Source organism: Mycteria americana, chromosome 1 (assembly GCF_035582795.1).
Source record: "Mycteria americana isolate JAX WOST 10 ecotype Jacksonville Zoo and Gardens chromosome 1, USCA_MyAme_1.0, whole genome shotgun sequence".
NCBI classification, from domain to species: Eukaryota; Metazoa; Chordata; class Aves; order Ciconiiformes; family Ciconiidae; genus Mycteria; species Mycteria americana.
Genome location: NC_134365.1, coordinates 54,167,732 through 54,188,108, shown reverse-complemented (window position 1 = coordinate 54,188,108; position 20,377 = coordinate 54,167,732). Strand labels below are relative to the sequence as shown.

Here is a 20,377-nt window from a genome sequence, read left to right as displayed (position 1 = left end):
TGCGTTTCCTTCACATGGGAAGGAGGACATGGAGGGGAGGCTCATGTACAGTTGTGTATTACCGAAGTGTGGGGTGGGAAGTGAGTAAATCTGGGTCTGGAAGCTTGGTCCTGAACTTCAGCTAAAAGCAAAATGGCAAGTCAGGATCTGATTCTGCCAATTGACCTGGTTTTCGGCACTCACACAGAAGTGCAGATGTGTGGAGACATATCTGGCAATCAAGAAAAGTTTGTATGACAGTGTGGTCCCATCATTGTTGCCCCACATGGACAAATAAGGAAGTCCCAGCTACAGAGCCATGGTCTCCAGCTTCCCTTCCTCCAGCTTCACTCTTGGCCATGTGAATTCTGAATGTTAGAACTGAAGCCAGTGGGCAAAAGGAACTCTGATGCTGCCCACAGCATAGTATTGTACAGATTTGTTGCCCGGGAAGGTCGAGGGCCATGAATAATGCCAGCAAGATTTCTTTGCAGTGCTCCCATCTTCTTTTCTATGGGTTGTATGTAGCATGGAGAGAGCTTTACACAGGGTATTCACACCAGAACAGCTGTTACCTAACAGAAGGCTGTCTGGTGAAGAGAGAAGATGCAGTAGAGAGGAGAAGGGGAGAATTTTAGCTCTGTTTGTGCTCAGGAGGAGAAATAGTACTTTACAAGAAAGCTACAGCAGGGTTGGCTGAAGCCAACATGAGAACACAGATGGCCACATGTTAATACTGGAAGACGAATTGTTCAAATTCTAATGGAAATCAATGAAATTCTCATAAAATTGCATACAATACAGCTTTAGACAACTAAATGGACCACATTAACAGGGACAACTACTACAGGCTGAGTTCGAGGAATACCCAGGAAATGGGTAAAGGTGTACAGGGTATGAGAAAAGGAAAGTGAGACTCAGAAAACCAGGAAAGAAAACTGTTAGTTGGCTTTAGGGATGATTTCCTAGTTTTTTTAGACATTGTACTATATTCAATGTTTCTCACATTAATTCTTAGTTAATACAACTTACTGGGAGTTCTTAAATCTAGTATTGTTTATTTGGAAGCTACAGTGACTATATGGGTGGGAGGCTGACATTTGTACTTTTGATGCCTGTTTGATTCTTCCCTCCATTATTCTGATAGATGCTGAAATTATTGAAACTGCTATAGCATGTTCATGTCCTTAGAGTAGCTAGAATGTTATTACTAGTTTGTGAAGTGATAGGAATGAAAGCTCCAACAGTTAAGATACATGTATATGATTTTCTTCAGCACAGGAAAAAAAAAAAAAGAAAAAAACCCCAACAACCCAGTCACTACAGAGTTAACATTTTTTTAAACAAATAGAATATTGGAATCCTCAAAAATGGACACAGAGAAAAATTAGTACCCAAAGTACTACTGGGCTGCATAAAAAAATGGATTTAGCGCATAATGGAACGAGTGACTTTCTGGTATTAAAAACTTCAGAAAAAAATCTTGCTGTTCTTTTGCTGATGACTTTCTGAACAATATTTCAACATGAAATGATACAACAGCAACAAAATGCCCCCAAGAGACTTGGTTCAGAGACAATGAATTCAGTTGTACTCTTTCTATTGACTTTTATGGATTCTAAGTCAGGCCTCTAATGATATTGTTCTTTATAGGTACATTTCACAAATTATCTTTTATTTTCCCATGAGACTTTAGCAAGTAGATACCACAAAACCAAGACTAAGTACCACTACTCTAAAAATTTCCTGCCACCTACTCTCTCAAAGATGAGGTTAAGTCAGCAGTGGACTGGCAATTTTGACATAAACAGCTTGGATTAAAAAAAACCACAAACATGAAAACTCAAAAGAAAGGTCTAATAAGCCCAATATACAGAAGAAAACGATGGTCCTGACACACCAATACAATTTGAGAAATGGAGGAAATTTATTAAAAACAGCCTGTAAATTTAGTGATGGCTGTTAAACAGAAAGCTTATAGGCATTTTCCAGCACATTGTAGTTTAAGCCATACTCGATATGGCAGCCACAGTAACATGACTTGTGGAGATGCTGTTTCACAAATGAATGCTGTCTTCATCTAAATTTGATTTCTTATGTGTTACATGTTTTCACACAGAAACACAAAAAACTTCCATATAGTTATCACAAATATAAATACAGATGTTTAAAGAATATTTTTAACTCAGTATCTTGTAATGTTATTTTATCAGCTTTGTCAACAGAAGATCTAACCAAAATACATTTGGGAGGTTCAGTTATTTTCAGAAGAAAGAGATAATAATGCTAAATTATTAATATGGAAATCCATTTCTCTTGGGTTTGCTCATGTTAAGTGTTCATAAAGGAAAGCACTTCAGAAAGCCTGAGAAAAACAAAATTGGAAAGAGAAGAACAAATCCAGATGGAGGAGTAACAGAATGAAATGTCACATTCTTTTAATCTAAGGAGAAAATAGCTAATCAAAATACCTGGGGGAAAAAAAAAATCAAGAGCACCATCTTAGTTACAAAAATACTTTAGTGAAGGGAATCTGCTAAACTCTCTTTGTCAGATTAGTATTTAGACATGGTATCCTTCAGCTTCTAAATGTTTCATTGAGAGGAGAGGAGCATTCTTCTTTTGTAATTGACTTTTGAGGCTTGGCTCATTAAACGGTTTGGAGAAGTACACTCAATTTCACATATGGGAACATGCAAACAAAAATCAATGTAACATTGCTCCCCTTGGAAATTTAAGTAAGATAACTACTGACATGAGCAATCTGCTAGAAAGTGATGTCTAGGTGATGAAGAAAGAAAAACAGAGGAATCAAGGGGACAGATAATGAGATAAAACACTTTGCAAACACAAAAATGGAGTAAGTGTTTGGAATTGACCTGCGGCACCCGTGCCTATAGAGTTATCACCATATGATAATTGCCAGGCCACCAACGTTCAAATAAATTGGTTGTTTCAAACTGATTTCTTGAGAAGGAATATCCATACCAAAACAGATTTTCTTCTGGTCAGTAATAATATTCTTGCTGGTCTTCAGAGCAGTGCAAACCCAGTGTGACAAGAGACTTACCAGAATCAGAGAATCGCAGACTAATTTAGGTTGGAAGGGACCTCTAGGGGTCATTTGGGCTAAATCTCTAGCTAAAGCAGGGCCAACTTAGATCAGGTTGCTCAGGGGATTGTCCCATTGAGTCCTGAATATCTCCACAGGCAGAGATTTCACAGCCTCTGGGAAACCCACTTACTGAAAATGGTTGGAGAAAAGAATATTCCCTACCGAAGAACCGTACTCTTCTCCAGAGAAATGTTGATTGAAAACCACAAGTTTCTAGACATGAAAATTCATGAAAATTCAAAATGTTCAGTGCAAAGATGGCATTCTTTATAAAACAACTTGTTTCTTACAAGAACTTTTTTTAAATTATTATTCTGATTGAGAAGCACTAGCAAGGTGTATTTAGTTTAAACGAACCCTGATCTTCAAAACAGGTTTGTATGGTAGAATTCAGATCACCAGAGTCTGGATTACAGATAGTCAACAATGAGTTTCAGTCTTCAGTGCCATTAATCTACTATTTTTCACAAGCTGTAATTTTTTCCTCCTTGTTCTTTCCACTCTCCAACCCCCTTTTCCAGCTGGAGATAATAGTCCATAATTCCTGAAAATATTAGATCAGTATTTGATAATCACGAGTTTCTATAGCCCATATCTCTGTATCAGAGATATTAATTAATTCCCAAAATTTCTGGCTTCACTGACAAATCACTTTAGTATTTTGCTGCCAATCCTAGCATACAGGCAGTACCATAGGCCACATATTATAGACTTGCCCTTCTGGCAAGACTGTTGTAATAATCAAATATAAGTATACAATTCACATAAAGATCGATGCTGCTATAGAAATCCACTGTAGAGCCCTACCCTATCTCCATAGGAACTTAGACAATGTACTTTTGTCTAATAAGCAGGATTTAGTTGTCAAAAAGCAGAGGTTTAACTGATGTATTACTAGTCTGTTTAGTAAACCATGAAGAACTGCTCACATCTGCCAAAAAGGTAGGAAACTAGGGGAAAGGTAATTCTAGCAGGGGGAGATCGCGACCACTGACTCACAGACCACCTACCCCAATTATACTACGGACTCAAATGATGAAGTTGAAGAACAATAACTAAGCATGTGTACTAATTTACATGCTAGGTGAGGAGATTTTAACCAATCATTTAATAGGAGAATACTGCATATGTATTAGGAAGTTGAATATGTTAATGCTTTGTGTATAAGTAACTGTTAATTTGAAAGCTGTGTGTGCTGTCTTGGAACAGACACCCATATCTGCACAAATATGCAATAAAATACCTCTGCTCTGTGTGTATATTGGCATTTGGCACACCGGGTAAACGAACCCTGATTTTTGGGACAACAAGACTACCTTTCTCTTTTACCATTAAATGTATACAGACATTGTATTTCCAAAGAAAACAAATCAGCCACAAATGTGCTTAAAAAATAAGCACCATATTCTTCTCCAGTATCACTATAAAAGGAGTGGAAGAGACTAAAATAGGAGCCATTCATGTAACTCCAAAAGCATAAACACCTGCTTTGGTGAGTTACAGTCACCAGCTAGGCCAAGGAAAACTTGTAAAGGGCAGGTTCTTATTCTCCTTCTGAAAGCGGACATAGAGTAGTGTTAACTGCTGTTTAAGTCCTGGCTACTAAACTCACATATACTCCTCCAGGCATTCTAACGCCTTTTGATGGCAGGATTTAAACATATATATTCACTATTGACCTGACTCTGCTCGTTCTGAAGTTACCATTGTTAGTCTGAATGGAAGTAAAGATATGCTGACATTGAACATCTCTTGAAAAGCACACATTTTGCTGTATTTGCAGGCTGTCTTCCAGAATCAAGGCTGGAGATTAGTGTCTTTTGTCAAATACCCTCTTGAACATTCTCCTCCAACAAAGAGTTTTTTTGGTTCGTTATCAATAATATTGTCAAGTCATTTTAAGACAAAAACAACTGTAGGACTCAACTTAATACAAGGATTTCTTAAGTCTAAAAGTTAAGAAAGTTGAGAAAAGAGATTCACAGCATATAACCTTGAAGAAGGATAAAATTAGTGTCTCCAATTGAATGGTGTAATTGTTTATTTGCCTTGAGGCTACTAGGCAGGCAACTGCAAAAAACCAATGCTCTCATTTGTGTATGCATATCAATAGGGAAAAGAAATAAGGATTTACCATTAAGATGTTTTCCCTATCATCACTGAAGAGAAAAATACTCAAGATTGGGGCTCTCCTCACCTTTTAAAACCTTCCTTATAAAAGCAACAGGAGATAAACAAGATTTTGAAACAGATCCAGCAACCAGAATTAAACCTTGCCTACTTTAGCAAGACCCTGCAAGGCAAGTTAAAAAGCCAGAATGGGAACAGTGCTTTAATTTCTGGCAAACATAGCTTATTTCTGTTAAGACCATAATGCAGGAAAAGCCAGAAAAGGAGAGAAAATCAACATCCTTCCTCTAGTAACAATTCTCTCTATAATCAAGCTCCGTATGACATCTGAGTGCAGAGTAGTAAATAGTAATGGCTACAGGTTCCACTGTTTTTGAGAATTACTCTGTTATGTTAACAGCACAGATTGATTTGCCATGTGGAGTGAATTAAGTGGAAAAACAAACCCCAGCAAATTTTAGTTGATTAAACCATTCTTCCTCTGCAAAACCAAAGTAAATGTAAATTCACAAGGGTAATTCCATAGAACTGGAAAAGCAGCAGTAATATGCTGCCAATACTTTTCAAAAGTGCATCTATTACCATTGGGTAATTACTTAGATACTGGCAATATATGTCCAGTTTCAGGGAAAATATTACATACTCACAAGCATTAACCTCCACGTTCATGGATCAGAGGAATCTAGTAAATAATAGTGCCAATATCTTTCACATATATACTTTCAATCAAAGTACAGGTTTAGTGAAAAAGGGGAATATACTGCTCACATTTCAATTAGGATTTTAAGAAGCTTTTGACTTACAAGAAACTGTAGGGCAAAAGCAGTAAGGATGAAAATAAGAGTAAAAAAAGAAAGCCCTAACTAATAAATAGGAAGCTGTTAATAAAACAGTTTTGACATAAGAGAACACTGACATTTAAAATATAGAATAACTTGATATAAGGAGACAGTCACATGATTACAATTTTAAATGATTTTTATATGAAATCTCATGACAAAATTTGATGATGGGGGTAAAGCTTTATCTTTGCAAAATAATTCCAGAGGTTCAGCTCCAGTGGAGTTAGTAATGCAGGCAGGTGGCTGGCTATTGCCAGCATTCAGGCAATGTGTCATCTAATCCAACTCAGAGCAGGTGTCATTGTTACAGTGCTTAATTTCTGGCAGCAGCTGACAGGATCTCAATGCTGGAACAGAACAGAGTTAGTAACAAGGGGAAATGCTTGTAAATGTCCTTACATGTAGACAAAAATGTGGGAGTGGGAGGACAACTTAAAGAACAGGGTAGGTTACTTGACTAGAAGTAAAATGCAAATACTAGCTCATTGCTCAAGTTTACTGTGCAACGATGAGCTTACAGTCCACAACAGAGAGATACAAATTCCTTTGAGATAAGAAACAACATGAGAAAGGATGCCTTTAATTCTAACTAATGTCATCTGAATTCACTTGTGATGGACAGGATGGATCTCGCAGTAAGGTAACTTAGTGGTACTAAATCTACCACGGAAACAATATCCTCTGACTTGGACTCCCCTTCCTAGAGAAAAGGATTAGAAATACCTCAGCATGACCGTTTTAATGGAAGAGGTTGATGGGAGTGTGAGGCATCAATAAAACATTTCTTGATAATCCCAGTAGTAAACACTGAATGAATACAGGTTTGACCCATCTGGGTCAATTTCTGTGACAATCAAAATAGCTAATCATATGGATTTCATCTGACAAACAGATAGGATGCATCTTTTAATTCCTCTGGAGTGGAAGATAGTATAAACGTGAAATTAACTACTTTCAGATTTAAAAATGCAGATAGCTAAAACCTCTGAGCAGAATAATGTGATTTTACATATGAACACATTATTTGACATTAAATCTCTTTACATGAGGCATCAGTTATACACTGCAATTTTAGATTAAAAATGTTAATATTTTATACAGTGATATTTGAGATCATCAAACATTTTTGACTGTACTATGGGCCAAAAAAGGTCTCTTATGTACAATAGTTTACTTTTGGCATCACAGGCCGTTAAAAATACATCGTACAATTGAACTACATTTTATCAGGCAGCTTCCTTTGTGATTTATCCCAAGTGTAAAATATAAAAACAATAATTTTCCAGTACAGATTTATGTCTCATTAATCATTTTTTGAAGTAGAAAATACTTACATTTAATGAATTGTCTATTAAATATTCATGTTTGCTTTTAGAGGCTTATTGGAGAAACATTGCTTTGGCAAAGAAAAAGGCAATTTATTTTTTGTCCAACAGTTAATTTCACAAACTTAATAATCAATCAAACACACAAAACGTGCAGGCAGGCTTATTATAGCTTTTGCATACAAACAACCTAGAGGAACTGAAGAAGCTGCTTGTTATAGCATCATATAATAATAGAGGTTGGAAGGGACATCCAGAGGTCATCTAGTCCAAACCCCTGCTCAAAGCAGGGACAACTAGAGTGGTTTGTGGGGTCTTGAATATGTCCATGGATGGAGACCTCATAACCTCTCTGGGCACCACAGCATCTCTGGAGAGAAAGGCCACCACTGACCTCCCACGTGGACACAGAAGTGTTTGCAGCAGCCCAAGTTCTGAGCACCTGCCTATGCTCCAGCAAGATGAAGCTATTTGGTTGTTCAACTCACTCTCTTCAGAGTCTTGTTTCTCAGCTCATACAATCAAGGAAGACAAGAAATACTTATACGACTATCAACCTAGACTCCAAAGTCTTTTCAGTGTCAACACTTTCCAGGATGCAGTGAACTGTCCTGTAGCTCTCTGTTACACTCTGTATACCTCTGTATTTAACAGTCTAATGCAAAATTCTTTCTAAAGAGAGACGCCAGTGAACTCAACAAGACTACAGCTGAGGAAAAGCCTACTGCAAACGACACTAACAGGAGAGAGGCTTTAGTTCAGTCCACATGGCACAATGAAGCCCCGACTTCTTCATGTCAGCTACGCATCCACAACATGAGGAATTACAGGCAGAGATGTTAGCCCTGGCTGTAGAGGGAGTAGCGGGGTTAGTGCATGTGCATGTTAGCACAGCTGATTAGGTCTGGTGCTATCCCATGCTTATGTGACTATAATACCTGCAATTCCCAAGCTAATTCACTCGGCAACACCTGGGCAGGTCTCTGCACCATACCTGGTTGCGCAGGACATACATTTTGCTCTGCAGGAAAGTGAAAGTCACAGAAGACCACTCTGACAGCACATTCTCAGACTTAACGCAAGTCCCTATTTTTCAGGAAAGAAAAGGCACCAGAGAAAACACAAGACCCAGTTAAATGAAGGGGAAAGATGCATGTGAAGAATGTAAATCACTCACAACTCTACCAGTTATAGTTCCCCATATACTCTGGGCAACTCAAATGCCTGTTCCCCTGGCACACATCTCAGTTTCCTGTGCTTTATTTATCTTACCACTAGGATTATTAGAACTGGAAAGAGTTTGAGGAGCCGTCTTCTGATAATTCATTTCACGTTGTTCAACTCAGTGCTACAAAACTCTTCTGTCTGACTCATTTGTAAGCAGAGACATGAGTGAGCCATTTTCCCTTTCCTCTTCTCCATTATGCAAATAGTTGTTATATTCCTTTAATAAGATGGCCATAGTGAATTTCTGAGCAACTACACTGTGTAATCTTACTAAAGGTACTCAAGTCATCTGATGCATTGAAAAGATGTGAACAAAAATTTTACAAGGGAAGTTGTCTTGGAAATCTGCCAAAGCATATGGTAGAGCAGCCATCTCTCCAGGTACGACACCATTACTACATGAAAGGGAAGTGCTTTCCAGAGCAAAATATGATGGCAAGAATAAGCTTGATTACCACTGTTCAGCTCACAATTCAGATTAATAGAATTACATAGATTTACCTTTTTCCAAATCCCAAACCATGCTCAGACTGTGTAAGACTTCCCACAAAAAAATTAAATATGCAAAACAACAAGAGATAAAGCAAATCCATCTTAATGTGCTGGCTTCACCAAGTCACAATTTTCAGGTCAATCACGAAAAGAAATGTTACGGTCTAATGCAGAGAGGAAATTCCTGATAATTGATGGTTTGCATGATTTTTCATCTGTCTCTACTCAAATAAGCTCAAAGGAGTTTGACTTATGTATATAACTAGATCATCTAATGTTAAAAAAATTTACATCAGAAATAGAAGAAAACCAAAAGTTTCTTAAGCAAAGGTAGAGTAATTAGAATTTAACTGGAGACAAGACAAAATTGAACTACGTAATAATATCTCTAAACTATGAAGAGAGAATGCGGGATCCTTCGTGCATCTCTCTACAAAACCCCTTCATTTGCTAGATGTGCTTTACAAGAAACAGGGTCCATGTATGACAAGGACAAATTATGATTTTGCTTGGGACTGTTCTAATTTGTTGTGATAAAGCAACTTCCATTCATGGCACAATGTACTGATAAGGCAGACACCTAAACACAAGCTCCACTATTGATCAATTATTGCCGTTCCCAATGTGCCTAGTGACATAAGGTGCTGGATGAAAACACCTCCTGTATGACACAGAAGAGCAAAGCAGCACCAGATGGAGCTCGATATTTTAATGGTTCAGGCAAATGTGATAGAGGACAAAGATGATTTGCTCTCCTAGTTCAGAGCTCTTACATGAAGATTAAATGAGAGGAGTTACAGAAAACAAGCAAGTCTTCTTTTGCTTGAAGGCCAATATCACTATCAAATAAGGTAATGTTAGTTTTGATCTGACTGCACATGTTACAAAGCGATGGAACTAATCCTAAAATTGTTTGCTGGATAATATTAACATCTGAGATCCCTATGATGCTGTGAAACTAAGGCCTCAAGTAACACATACACTGGCAAAGAATCCCCCTCTCCAAATTCACTTGCACCATGTAAACCAACTGCAATGAAGATTTTTGCTTAATAAACAATATTATCTTTCTCTAGAGATGAAGAAATATTCATTCTTTTTAAGAAGTCCCCAAGTTAGCAAAAGGCAGGTTTCTTCAGCTTAGGAAAGTGCAAACGTCTTTGTTATCTATTGACAGAAATGACACTAGGTGTAAACTTTTCTACAATTTTTTATTTTGCCCGCTTTCCATAGAGGGCGTGTGCCTCTAAGAGCTCCAGCAGAAAATTCACAGTCCGAAGGTGGAACAGAAGTCACCAAAGTGTTTTTTAGCTCTGTAGTACTATTCAGATACTTTTATTCAGTGTAAAACTTTGGAGTAGAATTGAAATTCTCACCTATTGTACCTCTGGAACTAGTATAGTTGGCATACTTATGGCAATCTGTTTCATTCTCTTATATGGGGAGGGTAAAAATGCAACATTAAAAGAAAAAATAAGACAAAATCTCACTTCACTTAATAATCCAAGTTTTTCTGTACACTTTGTAGATGCACTATTATAGTCTTTTTCTTTTATTACAAAGATTTCCTCACAGGAAAATTATAATTCCATTAGATGATTTCTGAAAAAATCAATATGGCTCATGCATCAAGGTCTCTATAACTTATAATTCAATCATCTTGTTGAAAGAAATTTGCTTAAAAACAGTTTGGGCCCAATGAATACTGGAAATCATATTTTAAAAATGGGGGAAAATTCCACTAGTGTTACATCACTAGACAATGGGAAAGAGTTATCCAAACTGCGGAAAATTGTTCATACGCTGCAGGCTATAGTTCCTGTCAAATATTTAAAAGAGAACACCTAGCATGTCCAAGAAACATAGTGTAGAAATGTGCTTTGTGCCATTTGATGCAACTTTATAGAGTCACTATAGTTCTTTCTGCTGTACACACATGCACCCTCAGGCATAATCTCTTTCTCCACCTTTCTCTGTCTTACACAAACATAAACACAACTGACAAACTTCTCCAACTGATATATTTGTTTCCTCCTCCAGAATCCCATCTCTCTGTCTTGCTTGCTTGTCTCCTCCACGGCAGTCAATGTCACTTTTCTCTCACCAGGTTCCCTCTCATGACCACAGAAGGCAACTAGTCCTACGTGTCACTCTGACTGTGTATGATGTATGATGGAGGTATTTCCAACATCAGACCTCTGCCAGTGACAACCTCTGGAGCACAACACTTACAGATATCTGCATTTTTTCAAACTTTAATTTGAGGAAGTAAAAGGAAGTCATCTTAACCTTTGAGCTAGAGGAACCTTGTATAAAATAAACATGTATAAAATAAGCATATATAAAATTCCACAAACTACCAAGGGAAGAAGAATGTGGGAATTCCTGATTTGGCTAGATGGTATTTAAGCACAAAATGGGAGTAATTTGAAAGTTTTGAAAACACTTTTGTTTCTGACAGCATTTATGTGAAGGGCCCATCCAGCACAGATGCCATCTCTCCTTTAGAACATGAAAGGTTAATAGGAAAGTATCGAAATACTAATAATGAAAGAGCTCTGGATAACAACTGAGCAATCACCACCACTGTACGTGGTTGGTGGAAAGTGCAGTGACAGCAACATTGACAAGAAAATAGACGGTTTAACGTGGAAATGTCACCAAATGCCTAAAGTGATGAACTTATCTCAGCGTATTAAATTTTTTAATGTATAATGAAGAGCAAAGAAAAAAGGGGGAAAAATCATGCTCAGTGCTTAAGGAAATGGCTTCTCTCATATGAGTCTCTAGGTCTGACAAACACACTATTGTAGCACAGAAGGCAGAGATAGTGAGGAGGCTGAAAGGTACAAAATGCAGAAAAGATGAAGACAAAAAATGTCACTGTTAGGATCAAGAAGTGAAGTTACCAATGGAAGCAAGAGTAGGGTAAGGTACATGAAGAGGAAAAAATCAAATTAAGAGCATATAGGGCTTAAATTTCCCTGGTCCTTTATTTTGTATAGCTATTCAGCAGGGGGTAAAGTCCAGCCTGAGTAAGAAAGATATGGATCAATTAAAGAAAGAACAGAGCAGGACAATAAGAATGACCAAGAGTTTTGGGAAATTTGACCTAGAGGAAAAAATTGAAAGAGCCAGGGTGATTCAAAAAACAGAAGAAAATGCTAAGCAGATAACACAGTAACGTTTTAAAAATAAGTAACAAATAGTTGTGAATAGGAAGGGAATGAACTGCTCTCCATGTTACTTCTGAATCAGACAAGAAATAACAGGATTAAATTGTAGCAAAGGAGATTTAGGTCAGATACATTAAAAAAAATCAAGCTGAACAATACTGAAACATTAGAGTGATCTGGCAAGGGAAGTTTCTGGCATTTAGGAGAAGATTGGATAAACAATTGGCAGTATGTCATTGGCCTGCCCTTGGAGCTGTGGGAGGGACTTCTAGTCTCTTGGGACCCCCACACCCTCCCAGTCTCCTGTATTAGGATTTGCAAGAGAATTAAGTAGTTGTGAAACATTATAAAAATCAAATCTTGCTGATTTGGCACAGCTCACCTTCACTCTGCCTGGAAGATATGATAATATAAGATCCAGGAAACAGAGTATTTAATCTTGAGAGACAATACACTGGGAAAAATAAGCATAGCACAAACCAAGTATTAGAAGAAGAAAATGGGGCAATTCAGAGAGCAAATAATGGTGTCACTTCCTTTAAAAAGCACAGATCTGGAAGAGTGGTCCTATGCTCAGCACAGCTACTCCTTGCATCTGGCTGCTACAAGAAGCCTCGAAGCCCAACAGTGTTGTTAGGACTGCGTTAATAATTAGGGATTACATTGGCAAGGGAAATTCAAAGAAACTTCCAAAGAGAGGTCAAACCAATAAAGAGCAGGGCTGGGGACTGAGACATCATCGGTATATTTGGCATAAATCCCTGGCATTCCTACTATGGGACAGGATCTAGAAGAGAGACGTGGAGATGTTTGAAAGAGGATGGGGCGTTCAACCTTGGGGAAAAGGTAGGGTTAAGAAGCAATCTCAAAATGCTCCACAGATCAAGTCAGTCATGGGAGACCTGGAGCAGGAGAAGCAAGACAGACCTTAGTCTCCCAGTGTGGTTGAGACAGTGGCTCAAGCAACGAGAGCTTGAAGTGTTAAGTATGAGCTCAAAGTGCTGTTTGCCATATTTTCTTCTTTCGTTCTGGTACCTAATCTTTTGCTAAACTAAGACTTGTTTGCATGTTAAACTTTTTTGGCATTTATATGAATCTCAGGTGAATCTGAAAAGATCAAGGCATAGCACCATCTCAAAGACAACAGATGCAACTGAAGTGGGTCCACAGATCCCATCTAACACTGGCCTGGGATTTCCAGGAGCTGGCATGTGGGGCTGCAAGCATGATATGGGGGGCTGACAGTGTCTAGTCTGGGATAAAAGGAGAAGCCTTATATCATGCTCCCAATATGGATGTTACTGTGATGATCTATGACAAGAAGGCAGCAATGAAGAGATGGTTCCTGACTTTGGAAAAACTAAACCCATCATCTACCACCCCGCCCCCCCGTTTTGCTTTCACCATATTAAAATCAATAAAGAAATAAAGAGCTATTTGATAAAATTTGATAAATTTGATAAAAAAGATGATTCAGGCAAAAATGATATTTAAAGCGTAAGTTTCTCCAAACCCATCCAGTTTCCATCAGAGATAATTTTAGAGTATTTTGAACAGTATTTGTATGCAGCACTTAGTGTGGAATATATTATTATTTCACTTAAAATGAATTTCTGAGATCTTCAGGTTCTATAGGCTTCAAGGTCAAAATTAAGCGGTTAAGGTCATTAGAAACATGTCTTCCCTTTGTTAAAGACATACACTTAACTCAGAGCAATTCAATTTACAGGAGGCTAGGTACTCTACAGTAACACAATGAAACAGATCAGTGCTTTTGGATATTGGTAATAGCTTGTTGACAGTGCTCTGAGGCTTTACTGATAGAATTAGGGAGAATGCTTGTCAGGCATTTAGAGAGGCGCATATGCACTTTTTAGAAAATACAAATTCTAGGTGTTCAAGAAAAACTGAAACATATTCATGTTCCCACCGCAAATTTTTAGGATCTGACTGTGATAATCTCTGAACATGGGGTAAGAAATATAAGTGCAAGTAATCCATTCACTTCCATATATATATATATCCTGATGAGATCTGAACCAAATTGTGGGCCTGGCACTGTGTCCCAGGCTACTGATCTAATTTTACTTTCCTGTAGTCACAGGAAGTAAAATGCCTGTGCAGTGAGTCTGACTGCAAAAGCTGCTGTCAGCTCATTTCTGCATTGGGAATCTAGTAACAAGTTTAGGAAATTAGGTTTTCTTTTATGTTACACAGTATCTGATGTAAAATACGCTTGATGCCTTACAGGTAGTCTATGAAATAAATTAAGAACAGAATTAGCAAATAAAAACTTTTGTTAGCTAGGCATAGTTAGTCCTATATGAACATTTCAGTGATCGGCTGTGATGCCATTTAAGAGAGAAATGCATTTTGTTTCAACACCAAACTGAATAAATGATATGCAAATGAAGCAAATTGAATAAGATTCCTAAAAATTTGTAGGTAAACGCACGAAAAATTTCAATTTGATTTAAGCTTAAATATTGTCTACACAAAATAGCATGTTTTGTTGTATTACCGGATTATATAATCACTTCTACACATTTTCTCTTCTTTTTTTTTTTTCTTTCCATTTTCTCTTTTGTAAAGCTAAGCCCTTCTTATCAACTAGCATGGCATTTTAATATCAGGCATTTAATTTTGAATCTGTTTAAATGAAATGTTTTCACATTTTCAAAATATTTCCCTCTTTCCTCAGCTAAAACTGTTTGCTGAGTCTAACCTATATTAATGACTATTAATTCCTTTCCTTTCTCCTCCCCTGCCTTCTGTTAAGTCATCCTCCATAAATACAAAAGATTTGTTTCAAGATGTTAAGGGCTTGTGTTGTATTTCTAAAGATATTTTACACTCAGATTTTTATCTGAGGGAGGAGTTATACAGTGAGAAGGGTTCTTTTCTTACTTGTGTGCTGTGATTTAATGCGGATATGCCTCCCCATCTTGATGCTAGCTTCCTCTTAATGCTTTCTGACCATCATCTTTCCCAAAACTCCAATGTGCTCAACCTTCAGGCCAACATGGACAAGTAAGTTGCCATGGCAAGCACTCATCAACTCACAGTCAAAACAGCAAAGAACAGATGTTAAAGAAAGGAACATCTGCAGAAACATTAATCTATTCCATAGCTTGGGGGTTTTAAAATTAAACTTTACAATTGTCACAATTCTGTTAGCTCTTTGCTTTACACTCCACCAGTATTGGGGCTGATCCTGCAATCCACAGATCTACTCACGTGAGTTCATAGATATCACTTGGGCACAGGACAAACAAAAACCACTTATCTTTAATAGTTTATAGATACGGTGTGTGCCATATATCTGACACAGTTTCCCCTGCTGGACTCTGGCAGGCTGCTATGTTTGTGTCAAAGCACTGGCACTATCATGGCTCTAAGCCCACTGATCCTGAGAAGCTGCCTGAAGGCTTGCTCCCAAGGAGCAGACTGAATCACTGTTGTGATTCAGGGCAGCTATGTTTAGATGTCTGCAATGGAGAGGAACAGGCACCTTCAGGGTACAATTCATTTGTTCTGTTTTCCTCAGATTGAGATGAACTGCTGCCCAGAAGGGCTTGTTCCTCCCCAGCCAGATATCTACATTGCAAACAGCTACAGTCAATAAGATGGTTCTTTTCCCTCTTGGGGCTCTGCAGGACAGCCACCTTATTCTCCCTGGACTCCTGTTACCCTCCTCACCACCCACCCCAACTTCTGCACTAGCGTAGACACACTACTTCCTACAACTGCACCTTCATGGGTGGCTCTAGTTCACTGCTTAGCTGTCTGGGACACATCACGGTGACAGCAAGTGATTCAGAACATTTTACAAGGCCTGGACTGCCATCCATTTCTCCCATCCCACCTTATTCATTCTGCCTACAGAGAACACGTAGGGAAATAAAGATCTGTAAATAACAAAGCCTCCCACTAGCGTCCTTCGCACTTTAAAAGGCCTCTTGATTTTGGTCAGTACTTTCTGTATTTTATTACTTGAATTCTTCTCTCCTGTGAATTTCTGAAGCTAATGATAAAATCCATAAATTTGCACAAGACTGTTGACCCTGGATGTTCTACATACCACAGCTTCCATCCACTCAACTGCTGTTTCAGGACATTTGTTTAATCCAATCCTGTCTCAGAAAGCCACAGTTTCCAATAGCAATAGCACTCACAGTACAAATTCAAGAACTCTGGAGATGAAGGGCCAGGCTGTAGTCTGCACTGAACTACAGATACAGAAGAAAAAACCCATGGCCATCCTGACCTAGCATTGGTGACACTTCTGCTTCAGGAAGATGACCTTCAGACATGCCTTCCCATCAGCACTCCTATGACAGTAGGAATGCCTGAGCTTCTCCAGATTACCCAGAAAATGAGGTCGCAGATCAGATTATTAACTTACAAGGCAAAGAAAGGCACAGAAGTCTAGGTATGGAAAGACAAGTTTCTGAGTGGAGAAGAACATATAAAGAGCAGTGCAGTAAAACTCTGACTTACTGGAATTACTGGAGGTTAGGCTAACCCATATTAAAACTGAGTGTAACGTCTGCCTTTCATTTAAGATAAATGTAAAAAGTAGCTGGGCTCCTTTATGGAATGGAAAGACAGAAAAAAAAAAAAAAAGCAGACATAAAAAATGAATAGGTGTATCCACCTGGACAAAAGGCACATGAAAGTCCTGAGCTGACCCTGTTTTGAGCAAGATGTTGGACTACAGACCTCCTGAGGTCTTTTCCAACCCAAATTATTCTATGATTTTATAAAAGGGCAGGGAAAGAGCCAGTCGTCTGGACTAGGTAAGAGTGCTTTCTGATTTGCTAACAAACTTAAGAGATGGTGATTTCACTACCTACCTAGTCAATGTGCATACACTGGAAGGAGAAAAATTCTAAAGAAATGGACCTGGTGAAGAAAATGATCCTAAGAAAAACCTTTATAGAGAGCACCTTTTGGCTTTGAGCCAGTTGACAAGTGCTCGGTATTACGAGCAAATCAAGTATCTTTCATGGGATTCTCCTCATCTCCACAGAAACTTTATACATTCCTTTTTAACAAAATGGATTACAACAAAGAAAAAAACAGCTTCCTTTTGCTTTTCGCTCCCTACTCAAAATAACGTGCAGGATCATGAACTGGAGCATGCTTGGTGTTACCTGGTGAAGTGACTTTCAGACCTAATTTGTACACTCCAGAGGTGCTAAATCCTCTTCAGGCCATCAAATTGAAGTCTATATCCAAAAGTATCTTACATGCCTGCGTTACAAACAAGTCAGAAAAAGTGACTCATGTAAACATGTCTGAATAGCTTTCTCCTAAATGTGGATAACTTCTTTACAGCTTCTATTTTAAAGAAATTACAAATTACATTACAGAACTTTATTTTTATTGATGTTTGGTAATTGAGAAAATCAGATTTGCACAACTAGTGGTATCATGAGAATGTTATAAGTGTCTCATTTAAATGGCCATTTTAAAGGGAATGACCTGAATAAAAGAGGTTTTAGTAGATTGATTAAAAAGTCTTCATGCAATTTTCCTCAGGAAAAAAAAAGAAGAAAAGAGAAGAATGTTAAAAGTGAAGAAAAATACGTTCATTGGAATTTAGCAACTACCAGTCAAGCAAATAAACTTGCTGATACGCTTCTTCCAAAAACCAATTTCTGCTTCTGAAACTAAGCCAATTAAACTAAAAATGTGAAAAGAATACACTAAAATTAGATGGATGAGTTGTAACAGTCTATTATAGCAGCTAATTTTCCAAACAATTTCATTTTAAAACCTATCTATACCTAAATTCAAACCTTTACATTTTATACATAAGGAAATGGTGTATACTCAATGCTAGATATGATATTACAGAGACATAGAAAGATATAGGAAAACTATATACTTCTACTTCTTATGTATAGAAGTATGTGAATATGAAAATCCCTCAATATTCTACCATTATGACTAGCCTACAATGAGAGTTTTTCAAAACATGACTTTTATAAACTAACATGAAAGGGGAACGTCAAAAAACCACACTGGAAACAAAGAGCAAATGTCTCCAAATCTACCAGTCATTAAAAATAACATGAATTTTGCATATTGCAAGAGAAAGTATAGAGTCATGGTTTCCAGATTTACATGTCTCCATTTTGTTCTTCTCCTGCCTACATTTTCACTGTGGAGGTTTTCTGCTTTATGGAAAGTTTTGAATTTTAAAAAGGTATAAGAGATGGTTGTTAAAAAAAGTAAGCACAAAGTTCTTATATTAGTGCTTGACAGTGGAGACTTCAGAAACGGGAGTCAATCTTATTTGCTACAAATGGAAAGATCTATTTGAGTCTATTAACAGAAGCAACAACAAGCTGTATCTAAGAAAAGTAGTAAGTACTGTACCATTAACACCTCCAAGAGGAAAGAAATGGGTCTTTACACTGCTTTGCCTACAAGGTACTTTTAGAGATTGTTTTAAAAGCTTTCATATAAGAATAAGAAAGATATTTGTGCACAGAACAGAGTGTCGTAAACCAGATAAAACTTTAAACAGGGGAACATGACTAATTGGCTGCCAGAGGTTTCAGTCGATGTGGCTATCTCAGGAACATTTTTCCCTCAGGTCAGGCTTTATTAAACTTCATTTACAACATCACTTCATTACGACTCTGAAGTAGCAAGAAACAAATATGTAAATATGCAGTGGATAATGCTGGCTTTAATTTGGGCCCAGAGAGCCATAAACTGAAACGTCTTTTTCAATAATGTCTGAGCACTGAGGTAATTTGACTAGCTCTATTTTGTGAGGCTCTTACCACAGTTAAAATACAGTTAATCCAAGGCACAGAGCACCAGTGCTCCACTCCATGACCCAATTAACCTGGTATAACAAAGAAAGTAATCGGCCGACGAGAGGCCCTCTTGTACCAAAAGTGGGTGAGAAACGGAATTGTCCTTTCCAGATTCATGCTTCCCTCCTGGGACTACTTCCAGGGAGAGCAGCCCCACACCACTTCATGCTGCAGGAGAAGATGCAAATGTCCCCTAGACCAAGAAAGTACTGTGGCCACTTGAAATTGTTACTATTTGTTCAGAAGCGTAATGCTGTGAAATGCCATCTTTTCAAAACAAGTTCAACACCAAAATCATCAACATTAAATGAGAATGTAAAACCTACTGCTGGCGTTTCTATATACTCTGTCTTTCTGTTCCCTACAGACAGCTCTAGATTTCTGCTCATTAAGCCAGTACTATCAGGGAATGTTGCAGCAAACCAGTCATGTCACCTTTGGGCAATGAAAACTCTCACTGTGCATTAAGTGATTGTAGCCTTGTGAATTACGCTTGTTCCTGATGTCACTGGCAGGCAAACAACATCTCAAAAATAATTGCAGTTTAAGACCAATTATTGTAAATGGAAAGGTGACTTTTGACATATATGGGACATCTCATATGTAACTTTCATTGTTTTTTTTTTAATCTATTGCTGGTCTGTTTTTTTCCATGAGCCTGCTGTCCTTCAAAAGGTTTTTGACATTCTGATTTGTGAAGATTGATGACAGGAAACTTTTGGACAAAAAAATCCTACTAAACATTCCTGAAAGAAAAGAAGTATCTCAGGGGCCTTTTTATCCTTTTTCAGTTATCTACATATTTTCTATATTACCTCCATACACCATGAAAAAGCCATACTTTTTTCAAATGTAGATCAAATTTTCAGCAACTGTTTCTTAGTCTACTAGCTTTACAAAGTCCTGTTAAAGGCTGGAATTTGTCAACTCAGAAATATATTAATTTCTAGGCTCCCTCAGACAATCAAGAAGGTTACTTCTAAAAACTCCACACTGAAATTTGAGTTCAGACTCTATTCATCCAGACTTCCATGTACCTCCTCAAATTTCTCTTCTAAATTGCCACTGTGCCGTACAGTGGACAAAGTATCTGAAAGCTAAAACATTTTCCCTCAGAAGCCCAGGTAGCTAGAAACTCCTCCACTGTTTAGTGACGATGCTTTCTAGTAAACAGCACTCTCTGGAAAAGGGCATTGTTCTGTTTGTACCTATACATTTTTCTGTAAAACACTGCCGAAAAGAGACTCCAGTTGCT

General features: G+C 37.7%; 1 protein-coding gene across 9 annotated transcripts in view; it reads right to left on the bottom strand.

Moving 5' to 3' along the window:
- Positions 1-20,377, bottom strand: part of ANO4 (anoctamin 4) — a 109,174-nt gene that overhangs the window by 78,179 nt on the left and 10,618 nt on the right. The window contains exon 1 of one of the 9 annotated variants that reach the window (XM_075498029.1): positions 16,554-16,600. The exons of the other annotated variants lie outside the window; for them this stretch is intronic. The gene's annotated coding sequence lies outside the window, so the exon portion shown is untranslated. Of the gene's footprint in view, positions 1-16,553; positions 16,601-20,377 lie in introns of those variants that run through there. 9 annotated transcript variants of the gene reach the window in all.